The sequence below is a fragment of the Drosophila pseudoobscura genome, chromosome 4 (assembly GCF_009870125.1).
Source record: "Drosophila pseudoobscura strain MV-25-SWS-2005 chromosome 4, UCI_Dpse_MV25, whole genome shotgun sequence".
NCBI lineage: Eukaryota > Metazoa > Arthropoda > Insecta > Diptera > Drosophilidae > Drosophila > Drosophila pseudoobscura.
In genome coordinates this window covers 15,226,824-15,236,771 of record NC_046681.1, presented here as the reverse complement: position 1 = coordinate 15,236,771, position 9,948 = coordinate 15,226,824, and the positions used below count along the sequence as shown (strand labels likewise).

The 9,948-nt window shown below is 42.6% G+C and overlaps 1 protein-coding gene across 3 annotated transcripts in view; it reads right to left on the bottom strand.

Annotated features, from left to right (window-relative positions):
• Nucleotides 1–5,710: 5,710 nt before the first annotated feature.
• Try29F (Trypsin 29F) overlaps nucleotides 5,711–9,948 on the bottom strand; it is a 33,624-nt gene continuing 29,386 nt past the window's right edge. The window contains exons 3-4 of one of the 3 annotated variants that reach the window (XM_033381147.1): nucleotides 6,286–6,419; nucleotides 5,711–6,212 (exon numbers count right to left, since the gene is read on the bottom strand). The gene's annotated coding sequence lies outside the window, so the exon portion shown is untranslated. The remainder of the gene's footprint in view (nucleotides 6,213–6,285; nucleotides 6,420–9,948) is intronic. The other 2 variants (XM_033381148.1, XM_033381149.1) reach the window with 2 other exon arrangements.

Sequence of the window (9,948 nt, the reverse complement as noted above, 5' to 3'; positions counted from 1 at the left end):
ATGTCTTAAGGATGGGAAAAGATTGAAAAGCAAGTATACTAAAGAACGTGGAACTCCAATGGATTGCTTTAAAAGTTCGATGTATTTGAAATGCATTGAAAAAAGCATAAAAGACGTAAAAAATACCAGAAAAAATACTTTAAAAATATCAGTAATAACCAAAAAATACTTTAAAATACCAATAATAGCCAAAAAATACTTCAAAAAATATCAGTAATAATAACAAACAAATTCTTTAAAAATACTAATAATAACCAAAAATTACTTTAAAAATATCAATAATAACCAAAAAATACTTAAATAATACCAGTAAGAAAAATACTAAAATATACTTTAAAAAACTCGAATTAATTCATTTGCGTGTAAAAAAAACCTCTGATATCAAATATATACTACAAAAAAATACCAAAACATAATATAACTTTATCGAAATAAAAAGTAGAAAATAAAATCAAAACATGAAAATTCACTAAAAATACCAAAAATTAAAAGAGATTTTCCCTCTTTAATGTTGCCAAAGGGAATCCCTCATTTTGAAGTCAGGTTTAAATATTTAAAATATGTTTAAATGATGTGATTCCATAATATTTATCCTGTGGTCAATCGATTGTCCCATGTTCATCAGTCATTCAAGTTTATTAATAGTCGAATAAAAGAAATAAATTCCTCATAAATCTGACAAATCCAACAAATCTCCCAAAGATTATTATGAAAAGAAAACATTTTCCATTCCACATTTCCAAATTCTTGGGTCAAGAGGATAATTATTTGTGCAGACTGTCGAATGGTGAATGGCGAAAGTGGGGAAAGGAGAAAGGCGAGGCATTGAGTGGTTGAGTGGAGAGTGAAAAAGCAAACAAGCTGAATGGCTGTCAACTTGTGGTTTGACTCCCTAATACCCACTTCAAGGCACTGGAAACCTCTAAGCCCCAACCCCAACCCCAACGCCACTCCCTACTCCCCACTGGAGCTCTGAAGTTCACAAGTTGTCTATCTTTTCAGCAGCCATAGCCACAGCCCCACAGCCAAAGCATTCCCTCAGCATTCGACTCTCTTTTCAAATTGAATCAACACAATTTTCTTTGCCAGAATTATCATCATCATCATCATCCTTTTCGTAGACGTAGACGTAGTCGTAGTCGTAGTCGTCGTCGTCGTCGTCTTGGCGCTCGTCGTTTTGTGGCTCTTGTTTTTTGTGCATAAGTGACCAAAGGGCCTTTCCTTGCCTTTCTCTTCGAGTGAACTTTTGTGGTGGCTTGTGACAAGCCACTTAATTACAAAATAATAAAGATTTTTCCACCGCAGACACTGCCACACTGCCACACTGACGCGCCGAGGCACACGCTTTCATTAACACAATTCGTCCAACAAAAGTTTTATTCTAATTTCGGGGTCCATAATGACGACCTGGTTACACGGCCCTCGTCTCCCCCACCCGCATGGCATCTTGTTAATTTCAATTTTGGAAGAGTCCTTGGACTCCTGTGCCCTCCGCGGCTACACTGCAGTGGGACTCACGTGGCACATTGGGGGGGCCAGCCAGAGATTCGGGGGAGCTGTTTGTCTGATTTGATTATTAATTGAAATTATGTTTGCCGCGCGGCAACGCGCATTGAATTTCTGACAGTTTTGTGGCAGCCACCGCCGGGTCTCATTCGACCCCACTCCCCTGCAAAATCCCTGCAGACCATGCGATTGGCAGAAAATCTATTTTGATTATAGATTCCAAAACGATGGCTGGGCTGCTCAAGCGATGGAAATTTGAAGATACTAAAGATCTTACTTTAAGAAATTTAAATTTAGACGTGTTCTTTACTTTAGAGAAGATTTAGAGTAGATGTAAAGGAGGCTCGAATTTGCATAGGGAATTGTTTCAAAAGAAACTTTGATTTCGATTTTCCATAAGTGGATGTGTTTTTCGGGGTAAATGAAAGAATACCAGAAAATACCAAAAAAATACCTAAAAATACCAAAAAATACTAAAATTTATTTTTTGTTCCGCTTGTTTCCTATATTAAGCAGAGCATATAAAAAAATGAAATGCCAAATTAAAATACCGACTTAAATACTACAAACGTATTTAATTTAGAGCACCAAAAAATACTGTTATTAAAAAATGTGGTTGTTGCACTCAATTAGGCATTAATTAAGGTACTTAAACACTCCTCCTTAAACCCCTTTTATAGAACAGTCTATGGAGCAATGATCCGTCCTCAAAAGAAATTCGCATAGCCCCCTCCCGTAATCCCCTGTGGCAGGCACATCTCGCACTTTGATATGCAGAAACATGTCAGATGCTTGGGGTTTCATCCGTTAGAGCCCCTTCGCCCCGCTTCCCGCCTCTCTGACATTTATGATGACAGGCGGTGGGTCATGTGGTGTGTGTGTGTGTGTGTGTGTGTGTGTGTGTGTGTGCGTCATTCATTCCCATTCCAACTGATGTTGACACGTGCTACATCATCATAGATGGCGATTTTCTTTCTCCTGTGCCTCTTGTGTGCTGCCCATTTTCTCCACTTCCCTTCACTCCTCCCTGATGCTTGCTTCCTCTGAAGCACGTACAAAACATAAAAGTAACTGCACTGCGCTTTGTTGAAATAGTTGCAAAAGGAAAGCGAACGAGCAGCAAAGCACCAGAGGGCCACCGGGCGGCCACACAGGGCAGTGCAGAAAAAAAAAATTAGAAAGAAAAACCAGCATCCATCCAGCAGAACGTCCAAAATTTCGACTGGACTTCAAAGTGTTGCAAATTGCAGCGTCACGGAAAGTGCGAGAGAGATTTCCTTCCCTTCTTCCTTCCGTTGGAGTGCATTGCACCCCAAAAAAAGTATAAAGAAAGAAGGAACTCCCGCAGACAGATAGAAACAGAGATACGACTCGCCAAAAAAAAAAAAAAACTACATAGCCTAATGACACGACGAAAGATTATGGCAGGAGAGGAGAGAGCACAGCACACAAAAGATACTAAATCTTTTTCAAAGTGCAAGCCTACATGCTGGCGGGGGGGGAGGGTGGGGCTTAATCGAAGTGGAGCCTGGGGGCGAGTGCTTGATGAATGGTAGATTTATCTGAAGGATCTTTTTGAGGCAAACGCTCAAAGAGAATTTCTCTCTAGGAAGGGAAAATATCCACTAGATCCTATAGATCCCTTAGAAACCTTCAAGCACACATTTTAGAGCACACTTTGAACAACATTAAATATTTATCCATTCGAAATCTTTAACATTATCCCAATCACATCAGTAGTAAGCCACTTTAAGTACACACATCGATAGCCCCACTTGAATCTAGGATGCAGCCAAAGGTTGTTTGCCCCATCCTCCGCAGGCCCCTCGGGGGAGCGGCTGCCACCGAATGGCAACTCTCACTTGACTGCCCTGAAAGTGCATTTCATGTTCAAATCAAAGTAAAGTAAAGGTTGCCCCAGCAGCCAGCAGATCCTCCCTCTTTCACCCACCCACAAACACAAATGTTCACAGTTTTTCAATGTTGCCGCTTTAAGAATTTATGGAAAATGGATGGTTACCATGGCCATCATCTATCTGATGATGGGAGAACAGAAAGCAACGGCAAAGAGATGGCAAAACAAAAGCCGCTGCGAAAAACAAAGATACTTTGGAGGATGCGCCGGGAAAAAGGTTGCCAATGCCATTACCACAATGCAGCCACCGCCATCGTCATCGTCGTTGTAGTTGTAGTTGTAGTTGTGTGGTGGTAAGTATATCCTTGCAATGATTTTGCAACGTCCTTCTGTTTACCCACGTTCCTTGTCTACCTTCATGGCCGCGTAGATTTTGCTCCTCTGAGCGGAGGAAAACCCAGTGAACTGCAGTGAACAAGTGACTGCCACGGCCCTGGCCGGGAATAAATTATTAAATCATACACAAGTTTTAGTTTTTCGCTTTAAGCGGATGGCTTCGCTCTCTCTTAGATGGGATTTGCTGTGCTCTTAAGCCAGTTATGAATATGAGAGGCTTAAGCGACAACAAATTTCACAGTCAGCAGACGCACAAAGAGCGGCAGCGGAAGAGGGAGAGGGAGAGAGCGAGAGCGAGAGAGATGGGATTCCCTCCTTCGCTCAAGCGCTTAATTGAAGTCTCCTCTCCGGATAACAGCAAAGGGGAGAAGAAAGCGAAAAAATCAGGGATTTGGGCCATAAATCCTTGTAATTTGAGACAAGCGAGAAAAGAAGTCAGCAGCCGCCGGAATCGATAAACGCTTAATTGGCCGCAAGGAAAAGACATCTTGATGCAGTGGAAAATCCCAGGGAAAAAGGGAGAGCCTGAGGATTAGCTCTGTGAAGGTTGGCTCTCCTCCCACGGAGATATCCATCGGACATTATAATGCTGGGATTGTCACAGACCACCATGGATTCCTTCCCCCGTCCTTCAGTGGGGAGTCCTTCATTAAAGTGTAAGTGGCATGGAATTTCATGAAAGTTTAATGCGATAGCCTCTGAACCCCTGACCAGGCATCATAATTGCCGCAAGTTTTTATCCCTCCTTCACACATATGCCACCATTTTATGAGGACAATGGGAGCCGCGGATCGCATTGTAAATAAAACATTGTAGAGAATGACAAAAGGGCATCCATATCCATCGCCTCTCATCATAAAATGAGCAACGAACGAACGAACGAACGAACGAACGGAGAAAAAAACTCTGTTCAAAAGGCAGCAAAAGGCAAAGTGCCGCGAGTGCCGTCAAGTGCGAAATTTAAATTTGCATAAATTATACAATGGCCAGGACCCCAAAACGGAGAGGCGAGAGAACCAACCAAAAAAAATAAACCCCAAAGACAATGGCCACAAAATGTGGCACACCAAAAAAAAATGTGTTTTTGTGTAAAGTCATGAAAGATATATGAGTGCGATAATCATGAGGGCGTGAGATTTGAGTGGCCATAAAGTGTTTGACAAGCGGGAATGGCGGAGGATGGGGAGGCAAAAATATGAATATGCAAGAAATGTTTTATGGGGAGTCTAGTGAACCTACCTTTCATTTCATTTCAGTAATTCTCAAAAGCAAAAACAACCAGCCAGCCAGATGAAATTGCTGATATTCTTCTCTTTCGGTCTTCTCTTCCAGTGACGAAATCATTCTTTGATTTAGCTTCTCTTTGAGTGACGTAATCAAAGAGAGCAATGTTCCTCCGCTACGTGGTCCCTGAAATAATTATAGAAATGTCTTATTTATCATACAACGGAGAGTCTAGTGTAGAATTACCTTTCATTTTACTAATGCTCGAAAGCATAAACATACAGCCTGGATGAAACTGCTGATATTCTTCTCTTTCGGTCTTCTCTTCCAGTGACGCAGTTAAAGAGAGCTACGCTGCTCCGCTCTTAGATCCTCTCAGTGATGTTACGGTTCTCCTTCCTGTGCCTGAAGTTGTTGTTGCTGCTGTACATTTCACTCGCGCACTAACACTCACTTGTTGCCCATATCGCCTCATTTCACTCCACATTGCCTTGCTCTTCCTCCCACACTTGCACTCACTGACACACTTGATCGCAGCATTTCACTCACTTTTACGCATTGCGCTCAATTTCTTAAGCCGCTCCTTTATATAGTTCTTGCGGTTATTGTTTTTATTCACATGCATTTCACTCTCACAGCCAAAAAAATACACTTTGCTTTCGCTCTTTATATATTTCTTGCGGTATTTTCACTCCCGCACTTTTTGCTTTTATCGCCTTCCAATTCCTGCCTCCTTGCGCCCCTTGCCGTCTGATGACCATCCTGCACAACAGCAGCGTGACTTGGTTCCGTTATTCCTTTTGCGTTTCCAGCGGAAACAATTTTCGCAGGCCGGTTTTTTCCATTTTTTCACTGTAAAGAAAACACTGCACTTGATACTTTTCACACATGCTGCGATCATTTTTTCACATTTAGCTTTTCCTTTGGCTCTCCCCCACACACTTTTTCGGCTTTCCACTACACAATTGATCAAATTTCACTTTAAAACATATTTTCCGATTCTTCCGCGTTTTTATCCTCGTGCTGGGATTTTAGACAAAGTTTTCTGCAAATAGCGCTGAGATGAGATCATCGATTCAACAGAAAGCTTGAGCTTTCAAGTTCTAGAAAGCGCGAGAGCGCTGTCTAATCTGTAATCCTCTCTTCCCACTTTAGTGTGTGTGCAATATGACTTCATGGGCATTGCTGAGAGCGGCTTTGCGATTGCAATGTGTGAGAGAGAACAGAAAAGCTATATTCAATCAAGGTGACGCATTTTCTATGTTTGTTATGCATGCTGCCTATGCTGATCTCATGGGCCGTACCTGATGACATCATTGCTTTTAAAGCACCGTGCGGTTTTTGCTGTTGCTGCTTCGGGCTGTGTATCGTAGTTGTTGTCATAGCCTACCGAGGGTCCATAAGCGTAGAGCGAGAGGGGCGTACATGGGTGGGGAGGCTGTGAATGAGAGGATGAGCATGGAAAAGGTTCGTTAATGCAAAGTGATGCGATTCTCATGCGTCGTATTTAAAGTTGACGAGATTTTCATGATTATCAAGAAATATTTTATTGCCAATTAAATTGAATTATCGATTAATATATATGTAAATGTATACATCTGTTCATATTTCCTTCTATATAAAGAAATATCTATTTACCCATAGAACTATCTCCTTACATTCCCGTATTTTCACTCAATAGCCCATCATTTCACATTCAAATCTTTGCCAACATTAAATCTCATAGTTTACTCACAAACAACAACAAAATCCCCCTGGCCCACACAGAAACTTGGCCAAAGAGCAACAATTGTCAGGGCTAAATGGGCCCCAAACATTAATCACAATAACTAGCCACAAAATTTGACCCCTTCCCTGATACCCAAGCCCGAAAATCCCCATAAATACATACATATGTATGTATGTATGTATGTCCCACAGCACAACACAAAACTATTAAATGGGGGAAGCACACACATGCATACAAGGCTGACTTATTACCAGGCAAGGGCGATAGGGAAAGGAGTCAGTCCCCCATCCAAGAATCAGAAGGCTAGCAGGCAGTCAGGCAGTCAGGAAAACCGCAGCTTGTCATAATAAAGGGACAAGGATCCGGGGGCGCACGTTTAGATTGGCCTAGCCAACGGCAGGACATCTACAAAACGGACGAAACAAAAGCAGTGGAGTCGGAGGATGTGATGGACAGGGGCCGACTCTCTCCCTCCTTTCTGCTACGTGACTTTGTGATTTTATGAGTGTTGCAAATGCCACACGTACTCGTGGCAAGGACCCCACACACAGACCATACCAAAACCAAATCCTTTGCATTAACACTCAACTAGTGTGGGGCGGGGGGGGAGCGAAAATCCTGTGGCAATGCTTTTTATGGCTGTGTTTAGTGAAAAAAAGGATTCAACTTGATTGCACCCCAAAGAATCCCGGGTACTATGTGGCGGAATTTAATTGGCTGAAGGATGAACCCTGAAAGGCTGAAAGGCAGAGATAATCCCCACCAATTAGGCACCGCAGACAGGACACTTGAAATGATCGGCATTGTAGGGGAAATTCCTCGGCAAATTCAATGCACAAAACATTTCTGTAATGCAAATAATTTCATTTTGATTGCGGGAAAATAAAAGCCACAAAAAAGGTGCCAGAGGAGGCCACGTTGTCTGTAAAGTTTTTCATATTTCTTTTGCCTGCAACGCCACGTTTTTTTAAAGCCCCGGAAAATATTTCAAGTGCAGCAAAGAAACAAAAAAAAAAAACGAAAAAAAAATATGGATACACAGAGAGGAAAACCAAAGCAAAAGGCATTTTTTGTTTTCGCCAGAGAAGAGAAGGAGCAGGAATTGGAAAGACAGCAGCAGCAGCAGGACCCAGCGTCCCGTTCTGTCTGGGGGCTGTCCTGCGTGTCTTTGTGGCGTGGCGGGGCCGGAGCCACGGCGGATTTCCTGATGATTTTATTGGGCCGCCAGCAAACATTTTTGAGTGTTGCCAGTAGCAGCCGCAGCAGCAGCAGCACCAGCGGCCGACAACGGACTGAGGAATGCGCCAAAGTATTTGGTAACTTTTCTCCCTCGTCCCCCCAAAAACAAGTCCTTCCTTTTTTCCATCTTTTTCTTTCGGTATGGCCCAAGGCTAGCCAAAAGGATCTGGCATAAAGGATTAAGCAGTGGATAGCCCAAAGGCTTGTAAATTGTTGAGGGAGACCTTTTTTTATTCTTTTGGGTTTTTAAATTTCAACCGAAGAAGACAAGCCACACAATAAAATGTTGCAAAATATTGGTAGAATTTGTAATGGAAATCAACAGCGTAAGGAAACCAGAGAGAGAGAGAGAGAGAGAGAGAGAGAGAGAGCGAGAGAGAGAGAGTCCTTTCTGCCACATTTGTGCATCAGAGCATGGCCTGGCATTCGACTCCATCTGTGGCAGCTCCTTCTGTTGCAGCTCCTTCTATTTGCTTCTCCTGTGAGTCATTGCCACTCGCCTTCTGTTTAAGGGGGCTCTGTTCCCTTATTACAGCCGACAGCCGCCTGCAGGCTACTTATGGCTCAAATAGAAACCAGGCCAACACCTACTACTACCACACACACACACATGTGGGGGATTGCGAATCGTATAACATTTCGCCAGAGTTCCTCCTTGGGCTTTCCTTTACGTATCGCTGCTTATAGACTATGGCATGGCTTCTGGGCAACTTACTTAGCGGTTGAGTGCAAATCTTATGGCAAAACATATACATACATATACTATGAGTATATGAGTGTTTGTACACGGCTGTATGGGTGTACGAGTGTACGAGTGTATTCGAGTGCGGGGCAAAGTGGCTGTTTTGTAGGTTTAAGTTGCAGTTACGTGCATGGGTATGTTTAACATTTGGGGTTCACGGTAGAATGTGATTGAAATTACTTATGAGGCAGCAATCAGCAAATGCTAAAAGGAACGAATAGAACACAGAAACTGCCCTTAGACAGTACTCCTCCGTCGAGCAATCTTTGATAAGAACCCTGAGATATCTTTCCACAGATTTCTTTTTATCAAAGTCCCATAATCAGCCCCCACTCTTAAGCTTCTGCTTCGAGTAGTTGCCAAGCCAAAAACTTGCCAAAAACTTTTGCCAGCGTAAACTTTAAGCCTGCCAAGTGATAATTATCACCGTAAAAATAAGAGAGTTTAAAACCTGCGAAAACTAATAATTTCCCCAAATTTCTCTCTATAATTTCGTTGCACTTTTCTCGCACTGCAACGCAAGAGAGCATTGTCCTCTGAACCGACAAATGCTTGATCTTATTTCAATGTCACGAAGTCATAGACCAGACAGAAGCCAGGCACTCGAATCGTTAATCATTTGGCCGCAAGAAATTACGTATACGTCAAGTGTGTAGCCGGTTAGATAAGCGGCCTGAAGGAAGCTCTCAAGAAAGAAGGGAAGAGAAAGAAGAGAAAGAGCCCGAAACAAGGTTAAGGTTTGGGTAGGACAAAAGGGTTTATCGTTTGATAAATGGCCCCCCAGAAGCTCCACTCTCTCGAAGACGGGGTTCAAGGTGAATACCTGAGAGAGCTGGCATTGTGCCCACACACAAAAAAAAAAGGGAAGAAAGAAGGATAGAAAGCTGAGCAGCCGATGAGAGACATTCAAGGATGAAATTATGCAAATGAGCGCACACAGCAGGCAGCGGCAAACAATTTGTCAGGGAAGCGGTTTGGGGGCTGCCAGCCCCGAAAAACTTTCAAGACAAATCAATAGAACGAGACCTCGATTGCAATTAAAATAGTTGTGTGGGGTAAAAGTTTTTCAAAGACGTGACTGAAAGGGTTTTCCACAGTGCAAACACACACACACACACACACGTAGATCTGCCGCTAATTAGGCGAAACGGGAAAATCAATAAAGGAGTAGTGCTACCCGCGATATTTATCCTTTCAGCTATCGTATTAGATTTCGACAAATGCAATTTTACAAGCAACTGAAGACAGACAATGCAC